This window comes from Xyrauchen texanus, chromosome 50 (genome assembly GCF_025860055.1).
Source record: "Xyrauchen texanus isolate HMW12.3.18 chromosome 50, RBS_HiC_50CHRs, whole genome shotgun sequence".
NCBI lineage: Eukaryota > Metazoa > Chordata > Actinopteri > Cypriniformes > Catostomidae > Xyrauchen > Xyrauchen texanus.
In genome coordinates, this window is record NC_068325.1 from 16593253 (window position 1) to 16618750 (window position 25498).

The window sequence follows — 25498 nt, forward strand, 5'->3', positions numbered from 1 at the left end:
ATGAATCAAACTTACCAACTCTAACACTCGCTTTACTGTGCTATTAAAACACTTATTAGACTAATGGCATTGACTTTATGATAATCCCAATATACAGAATGTTGCGTAATTTAATATTGCTGTCAAAATCAATACAAATATAATGTAAATATTCAATAAATCACCCAGCCCTAATTGAGAATAGTCAATATTATCATGAAGCCCTAATAGGAAATACATTTCAAGAAAGCAACAAAATAACAAAGAGAATGATGTTGCGAGTGCAGGACAGTAATTATTTATTATAAACTATTCTACCCCGGCAACCTTCGGCAATTTTTTTCTCTGATGTAAACAGTCTGTATGTTGCTGCTGGTGTTTGGACAGAGTGGGTTCACATCCATGTGAAGCCATTTGAAGGACACTCCGGTACACAATTTCCCCTCTCTCGGCTGCTTTTCAAACATACTCATCCCTTTCTAACAAGTATATGTTGAGTTCACAACCTCTGTGTATTTACAGGTTGCACGCTTCATGAGACTGCACCTGAAATAATTGGCTCAGAAAATGTGCAATGCAGTAAACAAGTTCAATATTATGTGTACACACTATGTATGTCTATAATGTATGTGTAAGACACTAAATTTGCATCCAAATATACAGCATGAAGCTTCAAAGGAGTAGTTCACCCAAAAATAAATAAATAATCGCCATTTTGGGGCGAACTATGCCTTTAAGTCCACCTGAACCAATGCAGGACTTGTGTTGGAGTTATGTGGCATTGGACTATTTATCCAACCGCCAGGCCACCGTTTGCAGGTGTGTCCGCAGCTGACCACTAGAATTTCCTGACACTAGTTCTCATAGATATTCACAGGGCATACACAGTCATGCTTACTTTGGACATTAACTCTGGTACCTGCATTATTGCATGTCATTAAATTACTTTGTAACCCCTTTTAGAGCTTTTAAGTGCTTTTAGCCGCTATGATATGGCTTGTTCACGGTGCATCGGGTTGCCATTCATTACCGTATGAGCTCACTCTTTCCTGTTCGCCTCGAAACACTCTAATGCAAACTTATGGGGTCATATTTCATAAAACACACGTTGAATATGAATGCAAAAGGTGAAGGAGGTCTTTATATATTTGCAAAGAATAGAACATTTCGTACGTCGTCGGCGGTCCCAGGAACACAAAACGACCCTATTGTCCTTATGTTTTAATTAGGTGCAATAAAATTGCAAGGAGATAATGGATTTGTGTATTCCCAGGAACACTTAAAAGTGCCGTTAAGGGTCTTACGCAATGACTCTTTCTCCGTCCGCGGGCCTTAACGGGTACATTAGTGAGCTGAATGCCGCCCAATGGGGCCATCTCGCCGCTAACCTGCTGAACTTGTGGGCAGTTAAGTGACTGCGGCCTGGTGATGTTTGAAAAGGCTTTCTAGTCTACAAAATGGTCAGGGGATATTATGATAGTGGGAATTATGTCTGAAAAGGGTACTACGTTTTCCTGTGAGAGACGGATGAGAGTTGTTTCTTGGCTGTGCAAGTAAAAAAGGCTTTTATTGATATGTCTGGGGATACGATTGCTTTAAAGCTATTTTAAAATATAGGGAAGGGAGGATTGATCCTGAAGTATCGCTACTTTCAATACTGATGTTGTATAGAGAGGATCAATACTCGCATAAAAAATATAAATCCTAAAGATTTGTTTCAACATTTGGAGTGAATTCTCATTAAGAATAAGGACAAAGATAAATGTAACATTTATTACTGGGTATGTTGACGTATGTTGATTATTTAATGTACATTAAAAGTAGATATGATAATGTTCTGTAGTTGTTGTTATAAGATGATCAAAAATGTAAGTCTAATAATTTGCAGTTTAGGCATATAAATATTGCAATAATATATAATATAATGTGTCTAAAAATAGTAATAAAATACAATAATAAATGGCCAAAATTACCCATTTTCTATGGCAAGCCAAATTGACATGTGATCGGGTGCAGGGAGTGAATTGCAGCTATCTATTATTACATTTTCACTTTTACAAATGCCAATTCTACTTGATATCAGCAAATATGAATATTTTTTGATTATCAGTATGTGCTCTAGTAAAACATTAATTCTCCTTCAGAAATGACGTGAATCACGGAAATACCCATTCTTGATATGACAAATTGAATTTTAACTAGTAAAAAACAGGCGTAAAATTACCAGTTTTACTAGTTGAAATTGAATTGTTGATATCAGGAATGGATATTTGCATTAGTTACAATGTAATTATTGATATAAAAAATAATAGTTTTTATTAACAAAAAAGTATATAGCTGATCGGCCATATTTTAAGAGCGCAAGTGTTAAGCGCAACACAATGCCTTAAGTTATAAGCACAAAGTCGATGGGCATGGCCATGGAGGTTTGGTTTTTTCGTGCAAGCATCCGCTAAGTCTATGCGCAAGTGGGTTTGGCAAAATCACACGCACAACGCACAAAAAGGTTGCACCAAGTGCAATTGAATTCTAAGGTTCTTCCTGTGTCTGCGTCCAATTTTATGGTTGACATTTTCATCTATTGACACACGCATCATGGGTAGGATTAACAGTGATTGTATCGCACGCACTTCGCTTCTATTGGTCGATTAAAAAAAAATACATTCATTTATTGAAACACAAAAACAATACAACTAAACATATTTCTTAATTCAAATTACACTTCAAACTAAATTAAAATGTAATAAAAATAACGAAGTGATAAAAACAAATCATACCAAATCCAAACATTTACTCTGTCCAACTTCATCCATCGGTCCTTTTGCAGTGACTTAAGAATCCCTCTATGACAACTGGAGGCAGGGCTGGATTGGTAATCTGGCATATCGGGCATTTTCCCGGTGGGCTGACTCACTTTGGTGCCGATCAGGTGCGGAATGGCCACCGGCCTAGGGCCGGTGGTTCGCCCGCGAAATGTGCTGAATGGGCCGTGATAAGCTAAAATGAGCCATCGCATTATGCTGAACGGACCACAAAACGGCACCGCGATATGCATAAAAGGACAGCGAACAACCCTCCACCCCACCCCAACCCCCGCTCAACTACTTTTAGCTCACCACCCACAAGAGATGAGATAAGAGGTGGTTTTGAAATGTCTAAGCAAAATGACCAAATCCTTAAGAAAATAGCAAACTGCGCTTGGCGCCACTTACATAAAATACACCCACAGTTTGCGCGCCTACACCCACAGTAGTGTAAACGTTCCCTCCCACTTCCATCTACACTTTGTGCAGGCATGAAAATTACACTTAGAATTACTGCTCTCACGAAAATTGGATAAGAAGTTTCGCATGGTCATAGCATGTAGCGCTGTGCTTAGCACACTCACGAAAATAGAGCCCGATATGTGAAATTGGAATTTCATCTAGTAAGAAATTAATTCGAAATTTGTAATTGTATGTTGAACAGGAGTGAATGATTGATAACTGTGAAACTATATAAGTGATTATGCAGTTACAGATATCAAAATTGGCCATTTTTACTAGTTGAAATTCCATTACGATATCAAGAATTAGCATTTACACTCTTGAAAAGTGAATTATACATATATATAATTAATATACTGCACGTGATTAAATATCACAAGGGCTTGCAATTATCATTTCTTTGTAGAAATCACAAAAAAATCTATTTAATAGAAGTATCCAATTGGTATCGATATTGGCCTTGGTAGTACTTGACATCAGATCGAAAAGAAAATAAGTGGTATCCCCATCCATATTTTAAAGATGATCTTTCTTAGGAAATGTTAATGTCCTACCAGGTATTGATTTAGATCACGAATGTTTAGTGTCCTCATAATTTCAAACATAGTGGTGCTTATCTAATCATCAGTCTCAATGTTCTCAAGTCGTGGCTCTGTTTAGCATTGTGCTTTTGCGACAAGATGGATCTCTTTGCATTGTAACACCTTTTGCATTTAGATTTACAAATTACCTATGAAATAAACGGCTAAGATTCCCAACAGTGATTCCCCAACATGTATTTTAGTGGATACATATGCATAAACATCAATTTTTTTGCATCCATTTAATTTGCCTTCCATTTAGAGCTGTTACTCGGTCACGGTTCTAAGATTTAATCATGATTTGGGTGTGTGTGTAAATCTGACACCACAGGGAACATTAATATACAACTGCGGCAATCATTCTCACCAGCTGTAGTGAGCGAAAACTGAACTGTTTTTGGGTCATTGCGCATGATGAAATCCTCGTCATTCCCAGTAGAAAAACCATAAATGCTAAACGAGGTTTGGAATCAAAACACATCTACAGAACACCAATGATGTCGCACAGTGGTATCACCCATCTGCTGTGCTATTATGGCAAACAATTCTGCTCGAACAAAATATGGATGTATGCTGGCATTCAAGCTTCCAAAAACCACTTCCTCTTCCTCAAAGGTTGAAAAACTAAAAAACTTGCTGTTAAGAAACGGTAACACATGGTGCACTCTGTACAACATCAGAATCAAAGATGTTTTGAGGGGTCTGCAGCCAATGTTCTGGAATCGATGTTTGTCACCACCTGCAAGCTTTGTAGCGCTTGGCTTTTGTGTGACAGCACGGATGGTGATTAGGGGTGTCCTTTCTGACAGGGCTGGCTCGGACTGGGCCGGGCAGGGATTCAAATGAGTCCAATAATGTCAGCAATGGTAACTGTAGCTTGAGCACTCTTGTTCTCATAGCAAATGGCCATCTGTTCTGGGGAGCTTCACTTTGAAAATGCAAATAACTGTGTCATCATTTTATTTTTAAAGAAAAGTTCCTGGCAAATGTAGCTAGAAACCCCCATTACATGCTGTTATGGTACCATGGTATAGTGGTGGTATTCATAAACCATGGCATGGCTGAAAATGCCCGGTATGCCAGATTACCAGTCCAGCCCTGCCCGTACAGTGCAAATCATTATAAACAGCGCTTTGAGAAGCATGGCGTGAAAATCATTTGAATTTGGCTGTGGAAAACCCCTATGAAAACCCTTGGTGTCCCTTGCCTTGCTGATTTAACGAGTTTAAACCATGTTTACTGGCACCGTTATAAACAACACTGACCAGAACATAAAATATAAGGCTTTTCAAACCACACATCACCACCCTAACACAATTGCACTTTGGATTTACTATAGTAACACTTACAGAGTTAACAATGGTATTTTGGCAGATTTGAAATGTGTTTTATTCATACTAGATATTTGAATATTATGTATATAGTCCTATTAAATAATGAATTTCTGTTACAATTACATCCATTTCAATAGTTTTTTTTTGTTGAAGTTTCTTACTATCGTAGTGAGGAGCCATGCTTGGTTTTACCAGCGACTACCCGTGATCTAGTTACACATATCATTTAAAATTATGGACACTAATGGAGGAACTGTGGCAACTCTTCATTATTATGGAACAAGCAATCAGTTTTTCTTCATTGCAAAATCTGTTCTACAATCTGCTCTTTGATTGTAGGAAAAAGTAACTGGCTTTGTATGCCTTCAGAAGTTCAAAGAGATGACTGTAGTGAATCAGTAGGATCACACGTAGAAAATTTCAATTTAGCCCTATATAAATTAGGTATGCCTGTATATAAATAAACCTTTTTTTTTTACAGATGTTAATGTTGCATCAAGTCAAAATCAATGCTATACAGTCTGATGTGCATTTCAGTGACAAAATCATATAAAATGTATACATCACTATGTTTAGTAGTTTCTATCATTAATTATTATTATTATTTTTTTTTAATTAAGGACTTAAAAATATTCATTTTTCCACTGTTGATACCAAATCATGTCCCAACATCTGTAAAAACTCTCATATGTCTCACATGGTACTCCAAGGCACTTCAAAGAATACCATGGTATTACCATGATACTTATGTAAAACCTGGTATGCACCTGGTACTCTAAGGTACTTCAATAAATAGCAGTGTATAGTATTAAAAACATATAAGGTACATGTGCACGAACCAAAGTATTGTCATGGAATCATGTCCAAAAAGTCATGGTAATAACATGGTACTTTTTGGTATTTAGAGTTAGGGTTGTGTGACAGGGCGGAGGGCAGGGCCGGGTTGTGATTATACACACCCGGTCCCTTATCAGGCTAATTAAGCCTCCGAGAGGGATAAAGGCTGACTGTGGAATGTGGTGCGACGAGAGAGATATTGTTTATGGTCAGCTGACCATCATGTGTGTTTGTGTCGTTTGTTTTAGTTTCTCATTAAAACTATTATTTATATTGTCAAGCCAGTTCTCGTCTCCTCCTTGCCCATCTATATCCCTTTATACTGGTGCCGAAGACCCGGGAAGGAGGAGGGATACGCCGTAGTAAAGTTCTCGCCACTACCATCCACCCCAACGGAGCAGCCGCGGCCGTCTGCCGGGGGATGTAGGAGCGTGGCCGCCTGGAAGCGGAGGAACAGCCGCCTACAACGAGGGGAGAAGGGGCTCCTAACTGACTACCTGGAGCGGTCAGGGCTGCTGCCAGGGGCGGAGGAGTCCCCTACCAGCCGCTGAAACGCGCCGGGGTCTGAGACCGTCGACTGCGAGCGGGGAGGGGCTCGCTGCCGACCGCCTGGAGCGGGAGAACTGCTGCCAGGGGCGGGAGAGACCCCTTCTGTTCCACGAGAACACGGCAGGGCATTCCGTCCGCAGGAGCAGGAGGACAGCCTCTGATCTGCCCGGGGAGGCGAGACTATCGTCCGTTAGAGGGTGGAGGAGTGGCCGAGGACCAAGCTACTCCATATCGGAGAGCTGGCGACTAAGTGTTTTTTTTCATCTCTCTCTCTCTCTCTCTCTCTCACTGCCACTCCACGTTGGCCTTTTACCTCTCTTTTAAATTTTACAGTGTTTTTGGGGGGTACTACACTGTTACAGGAAGTACCCCCCATTTTAATTATTTCTGTTTCCCTCCCCTTGTCCCCTCCCTCATCCAGGCAGACGGGGATGACCTGCCGGCAGACGGGGCGGAAGGCACGCCCCTCCCCAGGGAAAGATGGGGGGATGTACATCATGCCGGGGGCTCCCCAGCCTGAGAGAACGAGGGAGGAATGTGACAGGGCGGAGGGCGGGCCGGGTTGAGATTATACACACCCGGTCCCTTATCAGGCTAAATTAGCCTCCAAGAGGGATAAAGGCCGACTGGGGAAGTTGGTGTGACGAGAGAGAGATATTGTTTATGGTCAGCTGACCTTCATGTGTGTGTTTGTGTCGTTTGTTTAAGTTTCTCATTAAAACTAATATTTATATTGTCAAGCCGGTTCTCGCCTCCTCCTTGCCCTTCTCTATCCCTTTACAGGTTGCTTTGGTACTTTTGTTAGTACCACAATAATTAAAAAGAGAATTTGAGGTGCAAAACCCCAGAGTTAGAGATACAAATGATGCCTCATCGCAGATTGTGATTTACTATTAGTGCACCCTATTTATTGGCTGTAAGAACAAGTTTTACAGATGTCCCTTTTCACTTTGGGTTCAACACTTCTTATTTCTCATCTTTCATTAGAAATTGTTTTTAGTACCGATTCTCAGCGTCTTATGGACACAATGTTTTTGATCCATTTCTTGGCTTCTGAATGCCTCTCCCACAATGTAGTTTGGAACAGCAGGGGAACAATTCCTCTCAGCCGAGTCCAGCTGTCATGTCTCACGTCCCTCTACAGGCTGTGCCTCTGTGTGCCCTTCCATGGCCATTTATCGCTGTCCAAACGTGGACACAATCCTCATTCTGACAGCAAAATGCCCTTAAACAAGCAAAGCAGCTGGTGAAGAACAAGATATGACAGATAGTGGCCCTCGTTTAGGGGAAGTCAGCCTGTGTGACTAATATAACATCCTGGGCTGTCACACCGAGTGAAGACAGACGGTCGGTTGACATATTTTACAGCCTTAAAGAGTCTATTAGGGCAGAATACTTTGTCAGACACCTCAGTTTTTCTCTCAACCGTGGACGTACCCGCTCAGATGCCAGTCTGCCCTGCCATCCGTCATGGGCATGGCATCACTCTATTAGCGAGATGATAGAAGAGGCTGTTTATGGAAGAGTGAAATAGTAGCACTGTTTAGTGAGGTGTGTCTCTCTCTTACACTCTCTTGGACTAAAGGAAGGACACACACGGTGCAAAACACTCACAAATACACTTCCAGCGGCACAGGCATGCACACTCAAAGTCACACAGACTCATTTTCAGTCAAATGACTATTAATATGATTATGTATCGATGGATGACGAACTATGTTCTATTACACAATTGAGGGCGCAACATAATTGCTATTTCTCCTCTTCTCTCTCTCTCTCTCTCTCTCTCTCTCATTCTCCTAATCATCCCCTATGTGTAGGTTCTACTGTCACATGTACAATAGTACAGTGGGACTAAACGTATGAAAAGATTATAGGAGTGAGGATGCGTGAAAAGAGGGAAAAGTGATGTAAAATACGAGATTTCTTTAGATGAATAAAGGGAGGGGGCTTCTATTGAGAGCGAGAGTAATTTCTTCAGACAAGCTCTACATGTCTATTTGCTTCTGCTGAGTAGTTAAAGATATATTTCACACCAGACTGAAATTTACTGCTGCTCATGTCTTCTTTCTTTGGTGGAACACAAAAGGATTAGGACATTTTGCAGAATGTTCAAGCTTTCTCTTGAGAGATTAATATTTTCAAGTTCCAAAAAGAACAAAAAAGCTCCATAAACATACCATAAATTTAGTCCATACGACTTGTGCTCTATATTCCAAATCTTCTAAAGCCATGCAATAGCTTTATGTGAGGAAAAGTCTGAAGTTTACAACATGATTACACTGGAAATCGAAGTAAAATATGCATTCCTGTTGACTGTATTTTATACGGAGACCCTTAGTGTACAGGGCAGAAATGTTTTTCTGAAATAGACAGTCTTGAGCTTACAGGGTGATGGCTAACCCTACATCCCTAACTCTTCAGAATGAGCGGTGCTAATAATGGTTCACTATTCTAAAACGATTTAACTTCTGTAATGCTAATATATCTCCCATTATAAAACTATTAGGCATTTTGAAAACTGAAACGGGACCGTCTCTTGAGTTCAACCAATCAGAATTCACCAACACCAAAAGCTTGCCAAATGCTTATTTAAGCATAGAGAAAGGAACAGGAAGCATTTATCTCAGAAAGTCATTTAATTTGCGAATCTGAAGATAAAAGCATTACAGATATCTGATGAAATGGGTAAAATCTCAGGACAAAGAATGCAAAATAGCTGCATGGAATATCTTTTGAAATAAAGATGGAGCTTTCTTTTGTATTCCCCACCAAAGGTTTTGTGGTGACATCTGCAGTAAGAGTAAGATATTTCTGAACAGTGATTCAGAATGAAGACAAATGAAAAGCCTAGATTCTGTCATTTTACAGACCCAGAATGCCCTCTGATAGCGAATCGAAGACCAGTTCTTATCTAGAACTGTTACCATTTTAAATTAAATAAATAAAAAAGTAATAAAGGGTATACTTCATGTTAAACAAATGGTTAATAACAGTTAGCTAAGTGGAAATAAAACTAGAATAGAATAGAACATTTCTTCTGATTTCTATCCCTACCTCTGATGTAGATTAAAAGCAATCTTCTGGAGAGAAACAAATATATTTTGGTAATTTTTCAATCGAAAGCATCTTGTTTCATAGAAAATTCACTTAAAGACCGTTTTTGTGCTTAAAGCTGTGCAGATTATTGTAAGTGCATGTTTGTAAAACTAAGAACGAGTTGTAGCCATGAAAACACTTGATTGATCCCAGAAACAGAAATGTGTTATTCCAAACAACTTTTGAAGTAAAGATTTAGTTTATGTAAATCACATTTTTCCTCCTCTGCAATGTTAAATTTGCTTCAAAACATTCCTGTGAGAAAATAGCTTTCAGATGGAAAGAAAAGCTTCTAGAAAATGAGTAAAAGGACTCTCAAGTTGGGTTTACAGGATTGGGGCCCAGAAGTGTAAGACAATGTGAAATATTTAATTAGAAATTATACTATCAGCATAACAATTTTAGCGAACATTTATAAAAAATAAATATAGAAATTTTTAGTACTTGGTGCATCTTGTGTACTTTAAACAAAGTTAACGTGGTCAATGCCACAAATTTACTTGCATTTCATTAGTGTCCTAGAAATAATCAAAAATCTTAAATATTCTTATTCATTTCACTTTATCAATTTATGTTGTTTTAAATATGTGAAAATTAGGGCTGTGATTTTAAATAATGCGTTAAAAAAGTTAATGCAATTCATCATGTTCCAGAACCGTAATAAGGAATATTCCTACCATCGGAGCAATTAAAGCTTGAAGTAACACCTGTTTTCAGCAGGGGGCAGTAAGCTGCGCAAGTAAGACAATGAAGCACAATTCTGAATGCTGGACTCTCTTGTTGTGTTTTCTGATGTTTCAAACTATGTTTAATTGACACAGCGACCTAAAGATGCTGTTTATGATGTGACATAACCATAGTGAGATGTTCCAAATGCATGTGTACATTGACGTGTCCTTAGAACAGGTTGATGAATTTAGTTGCAAAATGGATTGCTGTGGATTGTAGGCCAATGATAGACCCAATAGTTCAATAATATGGAAATAAGCAATGTACTTAAATCCACTTTTTGTAAAGCATTTTAATTATCCAAATTATCATTTGTATGACATATGGATATTGTATTTATAATTATTTATATCCATCCATCCATCCATCCATCTTCAACCGCTTATCCGAAGTCGGGTCGCGGGGGCAGCTGCTCCAGCAGGGGGCCCCAAACTTCCCTATCCCGAGCCACATTAATCAGCTCTGATTATTTAAACATTATATATTAGACTATTGTTATTTGAGGACCTTTATTCATTGTGATTAATTCAAATAATTAATTGGCATATCATGTAATTCAGTCAATTAAAATCTTAAACTTTTGTTTATTTAAGTATAATTATAAGTATTACATCCTATATTTTTTATGTGGGGTCTCACTTTTGAACTCCAGTGAATGTGTAAATGTTTACAGTTCAGTGGTAAGTAATTTCGCCATTTGGATGGATGGATGGATGGATGGATGGATGGATGGATGGATGGATGGATACTGTATACTGTAGATATAGTGGACTTCATAGTGACACACATTGAAACTTCATGATAGGTTATTAAATTCACAACATGCTTTGATATCCACATTAAATCCCTCTATTTTGGGCTCTCAGTCAGTTTAAATAATTAGATTTTTTTTCTGGCAGAAGTTTGAGTGTGCAAGACTAGCTCCTCATTACCATGTCACATCTCTTTGGCAACCACAAATGATATTTCATAATAAAGAGTTGGCAGAAGGCCCCTGTCCTTCCCACTTATTTCAGAAATAAAATGATCAATATGGGCCCCACACGTACATAATTGAACGAGTTTGTGAATGTTGGGATTGATTATTCATGCATGAGAGAAATTGCAAACATCTCTTCAGCACTGTAGCTTTTGCTGTTCATCACCGGCACTCATGTTAGCTAACAGGCGGCAGTGATCTCCGGTAGCAGTCGCCGTTAATGTTTTGAGTTAGAGAGCAGGTAGATGGAACACAGCTGTGTAATTAAATATCCAGATTTTGATGAGGATATGCCGGTGCTTATTAAAAGTCACTCACTTGTACCTTGTTAAATTAAAGTATGAATAATCAGAAGATTATCCTATGAATGTTTTACAGCTGTGTAGCTGTAGAAATGGATGACTTTATAATTCAATATGAAATATGACATCAATAAAATGAACTAGAGAAGGTTCCAGCCTTGGTTAAAATAATGTTTTTTGTTTTTTTTTGCTAATTTCTCCAAAACAAGTTTTTAAGCTTTACTCTACCAGGATATGGCCCATATCTTAAAATTGATCTTTTTATTTTTCAGTTCAATTCATAAAACTAAAGGAATACACTGTATTCCCACTGTAGAAGTTGTTACCTTTAGGTGCTATTTCTAACATTTAAAATTATTTTCATTTCAATAACCCAATCAGGGGTGTGTTTCCCATACAACAAACAACACAACTCACTGCCTTACCACCATAGTACAATGCATCGTTGGAGAAATGAACCAGCTTGTCACGACTGTTTCCTGAATCCGTTGTAACTATATCGCACATCTATCATTCAAACCACGTTGGTTCAACAAAATAGAGGTGTCGCTAATGACATTACGCAATGGGTGGAGTAATAACTGCTGAAGACATGAAAGCATCTGCAATAGTTGGGTTCAACGATGCTCTTGAACACATACACACATGCGCACTCTTCAAAAACATATAAGATCTTCACTTATGCGTTAACATGGACACATAACTCAAAAAGTCTCTGCAAAGTCAAATGATGTCTTCACAGCAAACTAACATTGAACTATCCTTCTTACCACAGGTGGAGATCTGTAGTATTGGGGTGAGTATTGTTAAAAAATTGTCGATATCGAAATCGATACCGATATCTTGACTTCAATACCGGTTCCTAAACTACTTTTTTCGATACCAATTTTATGAAATCCGTTTTAACAAGTTTACAAACATTACCTCAAAAAACGTTGGTTTATTTTTTCCGTTTGTTGACTTTTTTTGCTGACTCAAAGACTCTCCTGAGCCTTCCGGTCTCCTCATGCCAGGGTCGGCAGGCTATAACATAAATGTGAAGAGGAAAAAAAACCAAGAAAGCTAAACTTAATTCAGGCCAACCCTAAGTATAAGTACGGTTTAACAAGTTAACTAATTTAATGTGAGTTAAACTTGATCAGTTACTGTCAACCTTAAAGCACTTTTAGCATTGATTTAGCTAGCTATCTATAGCCATACATCCAAACAATATCTAACGTTACATAGATCCTAGTTTATAGGACTATGTCACCACACACAGAAACGTTATTTTAACAAGTACACAAGCATGTACCACTACAAGTTAGCTGATTTTGTTTGTTGGTTTGTTTGCTAAAAGTTAACCTTACCTGACGGAGTACCAGTCATAGTGCTGCTGCATTCATCAGTAGTTTTGGAGGAGGACTCGTGTGGTGGGCATGTTGAAGGAAGCTCTGTGGCAGGAGGACGCTGAGAGGATGACTGCACCGGCTCGGTCTTCTTGCAGTCGAAGACGGAGCAACTTTCTGCTCTTAAGTTTATTCCATGCACTGTCAAGTGCTTCGTTAGATTTGTCGTGTTGCCGGTCTTGGCAGCAATTATCTTGTCGCAAATATTGCATTGCGCACTGCTGGCATTGAGCCTTGTGAAATGTTCCCACACTTTTGATCTTTTCTACATCTTTTACCTCTATGGGCGTTGGGACGCATATACACTACAGCCTCATGTGTGAGCCGCGTCTCTGGGCCAAAGACAGGGTGGAAAATAATCATATATTAATAAATTATGACTTTTGGTGCAAAAAAAACTTTACTAACATTATCATTAGACCTCAGGGAAGATTATAAACTATTTTAAAAAGAAGCATTTCATGTTCCCTTTAAGTAATAAAGTAAAAACCAGTGCCTGGTTAATATGTAGTGCTACTGAGAGTGCAACTGTAAATAACTGTTAAAAGATAAATTTGTATAAGAATGAAAGTAAGCCCAAGCTGTTTGAGAATGCTGCTAATAGTTTTAAAAATCTTGGCACTGCTAGGGACAGACGAGACCCTCCATATGTCTGGTCACAGATCAATAGGGGCACATTACAATGTTCGATTCACAAGCAAGGGGGGCCACCATATGGAGGGACTTTATTTAGAGGACATCTGCCAGAAAGTCCTCAGTAAGCTGAATCAATCAGGCGATGTTGGGCCTTTTGATCTAGTCCCTTGTGTGGCTCTGTTTCATTGACACCTTATACAATAACCAAGATGAAACCTTACACCTGTCTGACAGCTGACTTTACTATGTCATACAGGGAGAAGTAGCTATTAAACTACTTGTTATTTGTTTACAGGTGGCATTAGGGGAGGGACATTCTCATTCTGGAGAATGTTTGAATGGACAAATATCTGTGTAGTGCAGGATGAGACGTCAATATTTATGGTCAATTTTCCTGGAAGAGAAATATTAAAATGCGTATGCACATTTCCTTTGCTTTAATTGCTACATTACCAAACTGAGAAAAACATTGAGCTACCGGCCTAAAAATGTCAAACTCCCTCTTGATTTATTGACAAACCTAAGGCGAGTTTTTGCCATTGAGTTGCAAACAGATTCACCTGCCAAAACACAGCTTGTATAAATGTTCATCATTTGAACCGATTTCATATCCTTCAGCAGACATACTCATATTTCACACGTTTTCATAAAATATATTTCCAAAGCAGCTGTCAGGGACACGCTCAGTATGCACTATTTTCCCAGGTACAAAACAAGCGGCCACAGAGTGTCGGAGAGCTGTGAAGAGAACCACATTAGGTATAATGTGTGAGAAAGCCACGCTGAATTTTAAGATAAGATGATGAATAATTCATGTTTCCTTCTTGAGGGAAATTGTGTGTGTACATTTTTGGTCTGAACTGGCTTATGTGTAAGGAAAGAGGTTTTCCTGGTTTGTGTTTTGGGAGATAATATCTTGATAATATCTGCCTTGTCAGGAAAAATATGGAGGCCTCTGCTAAAAATCAAGGCGAGACATAATGAAGGACTCTTTAAAATGTTTGCATTGATTTTTGGCCGCATGCTTGAGGATAAATGCAGCTCTCTCTAAGACATGCCCTGCATTATGATCTGAGATGGAGGATTATGCACCAGATGCATTATGTATCTTTTTACTTTAATTGCTTGTGCTGTGTATGGCAGTGATGCTCTAAACCTGTGATTGATACTGTTTTTCCAGGGATTTTCATTGGAAATATAGCAGATTATTTGATGTAATTTGGTTACATTCAGATGCTGTGCATCTTGTTGTTTCGAACACAAATGCATCATGGACACATTATATTTTTAATTATTGGTGTATGATAGCATGCACTAGATGGACATCTTTGACCGTCTTGATGCGTTTCCGGCTATGTGTATTTCAGTGCAAGTTGATACTGGAAACTGGATGTGTATCCAGTTCACACATGCTTTGGACTATGTGTGCGCATCATGTGGATGTGTCTTCATCGTATTTCAGTGTGGATTGCATGAATTTACGTCGCATATCAGCGTGGATTGCTTGTCAAACAGTCTTAAAATGATTCAAGCTTTACAAAGGAACTGCAATTGAAGGATGTGGCTGTTAAAAACACTTGGACCCAATTGCAAAACTGTAAGTAAACAGTTCCATTCAAATCTGAACATGTGTTTTTAGAGAATGTGTCATGAATTAAGTTAATTGTTTCATGTCCCATTGGCAATTTTCACTCACTCTCATGCCATTCCAGATGTGTATGTATTTTAGTGCTGCCTCCGACCAAAAATGTTCCTAGTCGACTAGTAGGTATTAGTTTAAGCCAATAGTCGACTAGTCATCGCATGTTTATGATATTAGTTTAATTACTTAAATATATATATATGTTGTGGGGCATCAGAAAATAGTTTGCATTCCAGGGCTATGAAAGAATGATATAAAACATTGCTAACACTGTTCTACATTACAGATACATACTAAACCGTATTTCAAACACAAGTGCAACAGGGGGTGAAAGACTTGGGTGCAGTTCCGAGCAACATAGCAGTCATGACAGTGATGAGACATATACCAATTTACAATAAACAACATAATTACATATCTAATATACACATAATTACACATAACACAAAATACAAATAATAATATACAATATACAGTATACAATACACACAGTATAGAACACACATACACAATAAAAACAGAAAAGTATATATACGTAAGATATACAGTAGGTTGTATTGTGCTGTATTGACATTCAGGCTGACATTGATAGTCAGTTGCCAGTGTGTTGTTAAGAGAGAATATATTTTATGACAGTCCAGTGTAAGATTAATAAAGTGCAGTGCTTGTGCATTTTGATTGTGAGAAATCAAGATGGTAGCTCTGATGGTAGCAGTGAGAGCAGCCCATGGCTCGGGTGGCTGGAGTCTCTGATGATCCTCAGAGATGTTTTCACACACCTCCTGGTATATATATGTACTGGAGGGAGGGAATCTCTCCTCCGATGATTTGTCTGGCAGTTCGCACCACCCTTTGCAGGGCTTTTCGGTTGAGGGCAGTGATGTTGCTGGACCAGGCAGTGATGCAGCCAGTCCGGATCATTTGGTCGACTATTAGGGGGCAGCCCTAATGACTTTCATTCTTCTGCAGAGCACAAACTGTGATTTTAGAAGAATATTTCAGCTCTGCTGGTCCAATAAGTCCTTTTTTACTCTAAATCTACATTCACAACACCTTATGCTATCCACAAAAGTTCTTCAGTTTTTTGCCTATACACATTCTTTGTGCATATCACCACCTATTAGGCTGTTGTGCAAATATGATTTCTCTTTTCTTTGCCTTTGCTTTATCACACCCTTTTTTCTTTATCCTCTCTGCCCAGTACGTGGTGATATGCACAAAGACTGTGAATCAGAGAAAAAAAACAAACAGAAAACGAAAAACTTTGCCCACGCATGGAAGGGCTAATGAAAGTATATATTTATAGTGAAAAATGACTTCAATATTGATCCGTTTCTCACCCACACCTATCATATTTCTTATCAAGAAACAGATTTAACCACTGGATGATTACGTTTTGCTGCATTAATATGCTATTTGGACCTTCACATTTCTGGTCACAATTAACTTCCATTGTATGGACCTACAAAGCTGAGATATTCTTCTAAAAATCTTTGTTTATGTTCAGCAGAAGAAAGAAAGTCATACACATCTGGGATGAATAGAGATTTCTATTTGTTTTAATACCTTTTAATACCAAATTTGCTTCTCAAGTATATTTGTCCAGTGTATGGCCTTGCCAGCATGCAAATAAAATCAACATGAAACGGCATTCCCAACCCATTTTACTTCTGTAATTTGGCTCATTTACATTTGAAACAGGAAATTCAATGAGATAAAATGTTGAATGGGACCTGATTTTATTCATTATAATGTGATTGGATTAGGTATGTCCACACTAATGCGTTCTCGTATGAAAATGCATTTACATCTCTCATCTACACTAGAATGGCATTTTCCTCCACCAAAAAACACTCTCCATTACCGCATATTTTGGAAATCAATGACTGTAACTGAACAAGTGTGGCACGCACGTTCAGCCCGATCTCGCAAAAATTCCATAACTGTGGTGACATATTTGCAAAATGATATTAGATGGTTCCTTACACGTATTGCAGCATTTTCGAGGTGAAATGTTTACTGTGTAGTGATAAAAACTAGTTACATTTTTACACAGACAGATGAGGTTTTTTAGTTTAATGCTCTATCGAGTTTAGAATCAACAAAATCATTCTCCCTACCCTAAACCTTAAACCTAAACCTAACTGATAGTGTAATAAAAAGCACATATGAGATAAAAAAAAACACAATTGCTTAAACAACCACGTCATTTTGAGATGCATGACACTTTCAGCTCATGTGTTAACTTGCGTACACTTCATGACTCGTACCCTGGTCCTTTGCATTGCAAGTGAAACGCTTGAGCTATCAGTTGAGCTATCGTGCAACTTGTTCACACCTGAACAAGCTTATAAATGTAGTTGGATATGTAATGCAAATGTTAAATTGTATCCCTTTTTAAGTCATGCATTATAGTGCTTTAAAGTGTTTTGATGTCATAAGATGTGGCAGGGTGGAGTGCGGGGCCAGGTCGTGATTCCGCACAACCGGGCAATAATCAGGCTAATCACGCCTCAGAGAGAGATAAAGGCTGAATGGAAGCTGCAGTGTGAGAGAGGGAGAGATTTACGGACAGCTGTCCGACACCTTTGTGTGTTTGTCTTTTTGTTTAAGTTGCTTATTAAACTATTATTTATATTGTCAATCTGGTTCTCGCCTCCTCCTTTCCATTAACCCCTTTACACTGGTGCCGAAACCTGGGAAGGAGGAGGGATGCGCCGTAGTAGAATCCTCGCCACTACCATCCACCCCAATGGAGCAGCCGCGGCCATCCGCCGGAGGACGGAGGAGCCCGGCCGCCTGGAAGTGCAGGAACGACCACCGACCACAAGGGGAGGAGGGGCTCCCAACCAACCGCCTGGAGTGGTTACTGCTGCCAGGGGCGGGGGAGACACCTACCATCCACCAAAAATGTGCCGGGGCATTCCATCAGCCAGGGGCTGTAGGTCTGACTCTGATCCGTCCGGGGAGGCTTAGCTGTCGTCCATTAGAGGGTGGAGGAGTGGCCGAGGACCAAGCTACGGTGTATCGGAAAACCGGCGAGTAAGTATTTTATTTTTATTCTCTCTTTCTCCTCTCTCTCATTCACTGCCGCTCCGTATTGGCCTTTCCCTCTCTTTTTAAAATGTTTTGTTAATTTTGCACGATCACCGGTACGACGTGTAGGTGCCACACTTTTTTTTGTTTCCTCCCCTTGTCCCCTACCTCATCCAAGGAAGACGGGGATTTACCTGCCGGCAGACGGTGCTGAGGCATGCCCCTCCCCAGGGAAAGGGGGGGGGGGTACACCATGCCGGGGGCTCCCCGGCCTGAGAGAATGAGTGAGGAATGTGGCAGGGCGGAGGGTGGGGCCGGGTTGTGATTCTTCACACCCGTCCTCTAATCAGGCTAATCAAGCCTCAGAGAGGGATAAAGGCCGACTGGAAGCTGCAGTGCAACAGAGAGAGACACCTTTGTGTGTTTGTCTTTGTCTTTTTGTTTCAGTTTTATATTAAACTATTATTTATATTGTCAAGCCGGTTCTCACCTCCTCCTTTCCATTAATCCCTTTACAATAGCATTGGGTGAGGAACAAGGCGAAAAATACATAAAAATACACAGGGCAGTGGTGGTTCAGTGGTTGAGGCTCAGGGTTACTGACCAGAAGGTTGGGGGTTCAAGCCCCAGCACCACCAAGATGCCACTGTTGGGCCCTTGAGCAAGGCACTTAATTCCAGGTTGCTCCAGGGGGATTGTCCCTGTAATAAATGCACTGTAAGTTGCTTTGGATAAAAGCGTCTGCCAAATGCGTAAATGTAAATGATTGTGAATGGATAATCTGCCACTTGTGATTTGTATGAAACAAAATAAAAGTCAGCTCTATTGTTCATTTCACCAAAAAAGTGCCATGATGCGTACAACGAACTACATAAAAATTATTTAGCAAAGATGTAGGTAGTAACATGATTCTATTAGACCAGGTTGGGCAATATTTCACTGTATTTTTTTTAATATTTTTTTCTGTAAATCAAACATCAGATATGTGCACCATGCTTCATGTTATATATAGTGTATGTATAGTCTGAGCTACCACCGAGTCACATACCGCAGTGATAACCAGTAGCTTTTTAGGAATCTAAATGTTTCTTTGCACATGCCGTAGAACAGAGGCTGTTGAACAGAACACTAGTATTACAGCTGCTGTTAGATATCAGAGTGATTTTAGAGCACATCTTTACCGTGAACAGTCTTAAAAGCTGTAAACTGCCTTTATATTGCCAGATTGTGCGTCTAAAAACATTTTTTCTTGTACATCAACACTCGGGACAAATATACTGGATATTTCCATTTGAACTTCCTGTCTTCGCTGTGAGCTTTCTTGTCATTTCTGTGAGTGCGCTTTTGGAATTTAAGTTGAGAGCCATTGTAATCACAAAGCATGCTGCTTTCATACATCAGACTACCCTGCCTATCGGCTCAGCAGGAGGGCCAAAAATGAGCCTTCCCAACTCTACCGTCTTGACGTTGTACTGTTATGGAAATGCGCTCACTTCATCTTCTCAACTTGAAAGGCCTGCAGCTTCTCGGCACGTCTGTTGTGCTCCTTTTGTGTTCTTTTGAACTGCTTTTAATGCAAGGAAGACGTACGGATGATGTTCAGAATCCATCCTTACCCTCATATCTTCAATTTGCTACGTCCATTCCTACTGGGTCTCTGGAATTGTTTACAGCAAGGCACATAGACAGAAAGCAATTCAAACAAATGCTAGGACTGTTTGACTGAGTACCGTCTCGTGATGTACCTCAATGTAATTGCGTACTATTTGGTTATCTATGAAGCATTAATGCATTTCTGCGACGTGGACAAAAAAGAGAGCACTTTTTAAGTGGATTGTACTTAAAGCTATGGGTTTTTAAAGTGGGAGACATTTGGCCAAATTAAAGCATACATGTTCTCTTTGAACTAGTAAAAGGAGGGCAGATGATAAGACGGCAGTTGGATTCAAAACTACAATCCCAATTCAAAGCAGGGGCATCAAGTCTGAGGGGGATGGGGAGGTAAACCACCACCAATAAACAAAACTAGCAAATCCTAGTTATAATAATGAATATTGCACATTTTATTTGGACGATATATAGTATATTGAAAAAATGTGAACTATATATTGAATATTTATTATATATTTGTTATTTTTTGCTGACTGAATAAAATTATGCAACATTGTGAACATTGCAATGATGAGTATTGCACATTGTATTTGGACATACATTTTCCTTAAAGGTTTCCCTCATTAGAAAAGTTTAACTCCTAAAGACATAATTTGTAATTTTTCAATATATGTAGGAAATCATGAGCACATTAAAATGAAGACTCCAGTCAAATCAGTAACCTTATAAAAGTGGTTTTACTCTACATGGGGAGGGTCCACACATGGGGGCGGCCATATTAGAATCACATGACCAGCTGAATACTACTCGCTTAATCTCAGTAACCGTCCTGTTATTTGACACTTTCACTCATTGATTAAAATAATCATGACTGATTGTGAATACTCCATTTATACAATGATATCTGAAACTGAAAACTATTGATTTTTAATGATGCCGCATCCGAGACACTAGGTGTCAGTGTAAATCCAAGATGACAAGTTAATGAGTGCACCTTTAAAAACTGTGATCACGATTACTCTTTGTCTCGCAACTTTTGAGTATCTGCAAATTAAGATAGCAGTGTTTTAATAATATATCTTGTTAAAACTTCAGTAGTAAAAGCAACATTAAGAGTCGGTAAGTTCAATTCGTTTCCATGATTTAGTTCAGGCTATAAATTATAATGATTCAAAACACAGATTCAACATTCTAAATTTGCTATAATTGTTTGGTTGAAATAAAACATTCTGTGAAAACTGTTAAAATTTTCTTTTTTAAGCCATTTCAAAACACATGCACACTGCATATAGTGTAGTGTGATGTATATTGAATATAATCGAAAGACCAACATTGCAATATTTCAAGATTTTTCACTCTGCCCCAATTTTTGTAGTTATTGTGTTTTTCTTTCATTTACTTTTAGGTAAGTTTTTGAAGAAGTCATCATGGACTTAATATAATATAAGCTATATTTATCATTGTACTGTGACCTATATTTAACATTAACATTTTCTGTAATAATATATAGCCATACTCTGCAAAACAAGATAAACTCATAAGGACATCTCATTCATTAGCTCGCATTTTTCTCATTCATGACATACATCCATTCCTACCTCTTCCTCCAGCGTGTGACGTTGGAGAATTTCTCTGTGCCGACGGACAGAGCTGTGTTTCCGAGAGCTGGCTCTGTGACGGGGAGCTAGACTGCCCTGATGGTTCTGATGAAGCACCGACCATATGTGAGTCCATCCAGCTGATCACATTTCCACTATGTACATCATGTCCAATATAACCTCATATACAACACATGACATCAGTATTCACTAAAATGCTTAAAGCAGCATGGTCTATTCACATGTAAATAAAGAAACCTGTAGTTTATTGAGCTTTAGTTGGCTTGAGAGTCTTGGAGTGCACTTTGAAGGGCATAAAACAATACTTTCAGATTTTACATCATATTAAAAAGCTCCATATTCACTTACAAAGTTGTAAATGGATGCCACATTACCATGCGTTTGTACACTTTGTGGCAGACTGTGATATGTTATCCTTTTTATTCTCTGTCAATGAGATTTTCATGTCTTTAAACTGAAAAACAACTGTACTTCATATTTCTATTAGTAAATGAATGGATTTTCAAAGTGACTTCATCCTGTGCTTCAGTGAAAATGGGAAATACACTCATAAATATTTCTGAATGAAAAATACTAAGCCCTCTAATGCTTGGATAAAACATGTTATGAAGCGTTAATTGAAGGATTTGCTACCTGAAGTATTATGCCGTTTTTACACAGTACATTTGAATGACAAGACGAAGAGAAAAAAAATATCCCCTCCACTCTTACGTGGTTCATATTTTAACCTTTACAAAGGTAATTTTTAGCTTTAAAAAAGTGACTTTCATTTAAACAATTACATTTTAAAATGGATGTTTCAATAATTACTAAATTGCATGATCTCTGCATTGCATAATGTGCATTGTTACTGAAACAAATTCATTTTTTCTCATTTACATATTTCCAAATATTTTGGCTATTAAATTAACCTACACTCTCACGGCAAAATCGGAAGGATTCATACGATATTTCAAAATTTGGCTAATTCGTATGATATCGTACTACTGCACTCACTACATCTAATGACGTCACTGGACATCATTTCCATCTAATACGCGACAATTACTTGCTTCTGTCACACACAACAGCTTCCTATCATGTTTACACACTCTACTGACCGCTTAGGATTAGATAAGGGGTTTGGGTAAGGCCATACTATTAATGTTTGTCCTTAACGCCTCATGCACGAAACTTGCGTTTACTTCCTCATTAGACATCTGGGCATTTGCATGTGATGAAATTGTACAAATTTATACGAACAAACTCCTACGAAATCATACGAAATAGCCAACTCGTAAAATATGTACGACTCTTCGTGAGACTGGTTTGAATTAACATAGCCTACAAAACTAATGCACCAACACACAATGCTGTAGATGACAGCATTTCTCCAGAGATATGATTCATAAAGTGGTAAATGTTCTTTTTGGCCCACTCTTCCGGCATTTGTTCATGCACAGCTCTCTTAAGGTCCTGCCACAGCAGTTCAATCGGGTTGAGGTCTGGACTTTGACTGGCCTTGCAACACAGTGATTGTTGTCTTTTTCAGCCATTTGCTGGTGTGCTTGAGATCATTGTCCTGTTGCATGACCCAATTTCGTCCAAGCTTTAGCTGTCAGACAGGTGGCCTCATATTTGACTCTAGAATACTTTTGTATACAGAGGAGTTCATGGTCGACTCAATGACTGCAAGGTGCCCAGTTCCTGTGGCTGCAAAACAAGACCAAATCATCACCCCTCCACCACCACCGTGCTTGACAGTTGGTATGAGCTGTTTGTGGTGATATGCTGTGTTGGGTTTTTGCATTATGGCCAAACATCTCCACTTTGGTATCGTCTGTCCAAATGACATTGATCCAGAAGTCTTGTGGTTTGTTCAGATGCAACTTTGCAAACCTAAGCCGTGCTGCCCTGTTCTTTTTAGAGAGAAGAGGCTTTCTCCTGGCAACCCTTCCAAACAAACCATACTTGTTCAGACTTTTTCTAATAGTACTGTCATGAACTTTAACATGTAACATGCTAACAGCGACCTGTATAGTCAGAGATGTAACTCTTGGGTTTTTTGCAATTTCTCTGAGCATTGCACAGTCTGACCTTAGGGTGAATTTGCTGGGATGTCCACTTATGGGAAGATTGGCAACAGTCTTGAATGTTTTCCACTCGCGAATAATCTTGATGGGTAGCAACAATTGGTTCTCTAACATCATTGCTGATGTCTTTTCTCCTTGGCATTGTGTTAACACACACATGAAAGCTACAGACCAGCAAACAAGGCCATTTGATTAGCAGCACCTGGCTAGCATCTTAATTCCTATGGAAGCAGTAAGGGTGTTGTTATTGACATGTGTTTTTCACACATGGCTTCTCCAACTTTGGCCTGCGGGCTCTGGTTTTGGCATCTCTGATATAGAGTTTTATCTACCAGGTTTTTCTTTGTACATATGCACACACAACTGAATACATTATTATTGCCGACACACGTACTGCAGTGGTTTCTTTGATCAGTTTGTCATCTCTCGTCTGTGAACGACCATCTGTGATTTTGCAACTCTTCCCTGCCATACTCTTAATATTCAGCCTATTAATCAAACTAGATTAGCTTGTAATCCATTCGCAAAGTGGGAATCAACAGCAAAAATCTAAATTTTTGTGGTTTTTGTGAATCAAAGCCACAGGAAAATATGCCATGAAAGCATCCCCTATCACTTCAATGTTATTAATATTTATTTTGTAACCTACCAGTACACCACAAAGCGAAGGTTAACGTAAAAGCTTAAGTGTCTTAGCCCTGGTCTTTTTTATCATACCAATCCGATCATACCCAAGTATTTTTCAAAGAGATTTAAAAGAATTGTTCAGCAAAGAATGAAAAGTCTTTCACCATTTACTCACCTCATGTCATTCTAACCTTATGTGACTTTCTCTGTTCCGTTGAAGCTGAGTCCAAATCCAGAGTGCAACACTTAGACATACACACACACACACACACACTTGAAATAGTGAGACTAACACAGCCAGAAGACAGAACGCAGAACACAATCACAGTTTATGGGAGCTGCCTAGTAGCCTAAACATAATTAATTCTCTTACTGTGAAAAGCATTGTGCATAATTGCCTGTATGGCGCTCTGTTGAGCACTGGCCCACTTCAAGTAAAAACTTGATACTTTTGAGTAAGAGTGATGCTGTGTAATTTGGAAAGACTTGTATTTCATATTTGTATTGTGTTGTCTCCTGTTGTTTTTTTTTGTTTTTTTTGTCTGTGTTGTATACAATGTTGTGGTTGTAAAGCTGTTTAAGATATTTGACTTCATAGAACTTTAAAGTACAGGTTTTTCTCTAAACTTCAAATGGACCAAGTTTTGTGGTCTGTGTCCCATTGGAGTAAAGCCTGGATGACTAGCGCAAGAGATGACTATCCGGGTCCTGGAGAACTTTGTTGTTCTATAATTTATTTCTACTCAAAAATGTATAAAAATGTGAAAAATTTACTCAAGTACTGTAAAAAGAATAGTTGTAATTCGTTGCTTTCCACCTCTGCATACTTCTAACGGAAAATGCATTGCATTTACATTCATGTAAATGTATTTACATTGTGTAGGATATATGAAAGATACATATAAACATTGTAAAATCCAGTCATAGCTAAAGTAAATAATCCATGTCCTTTGATAATGATAATAATGGATATATTTAGAGCTGCATCCGAAAACGTAGGCAGCAGACTGCATCTTTCTGTTATGGAATCAAATAAATAAATTGATTTGAGTTATTTAATTTAAATTTTTATTTTAAATAAATTATCGGTAACTAAAAGTCTTTGTAACAACATGGTCAGGTTTGACTGTAAACATAATGTGACATTATTGCAAAAACCTACTCTTCAAAATTACAAAAAACAAGAGTTAAACTTTGACAAATAATAGTTTG

General features: G+C 38.6%; 1 pseudogene; it reads left to right on the plus strand.

Moving 5' to 3' along the window:
• The window catches only part of LOC127641003 (low-density lipoprotein receptor-related protein 1B-like), a 303445-nt pseudogene that overhangs the window by 22765 nt on the left and 255182 nt on the right, over positions 1 to 25498 (plus strand).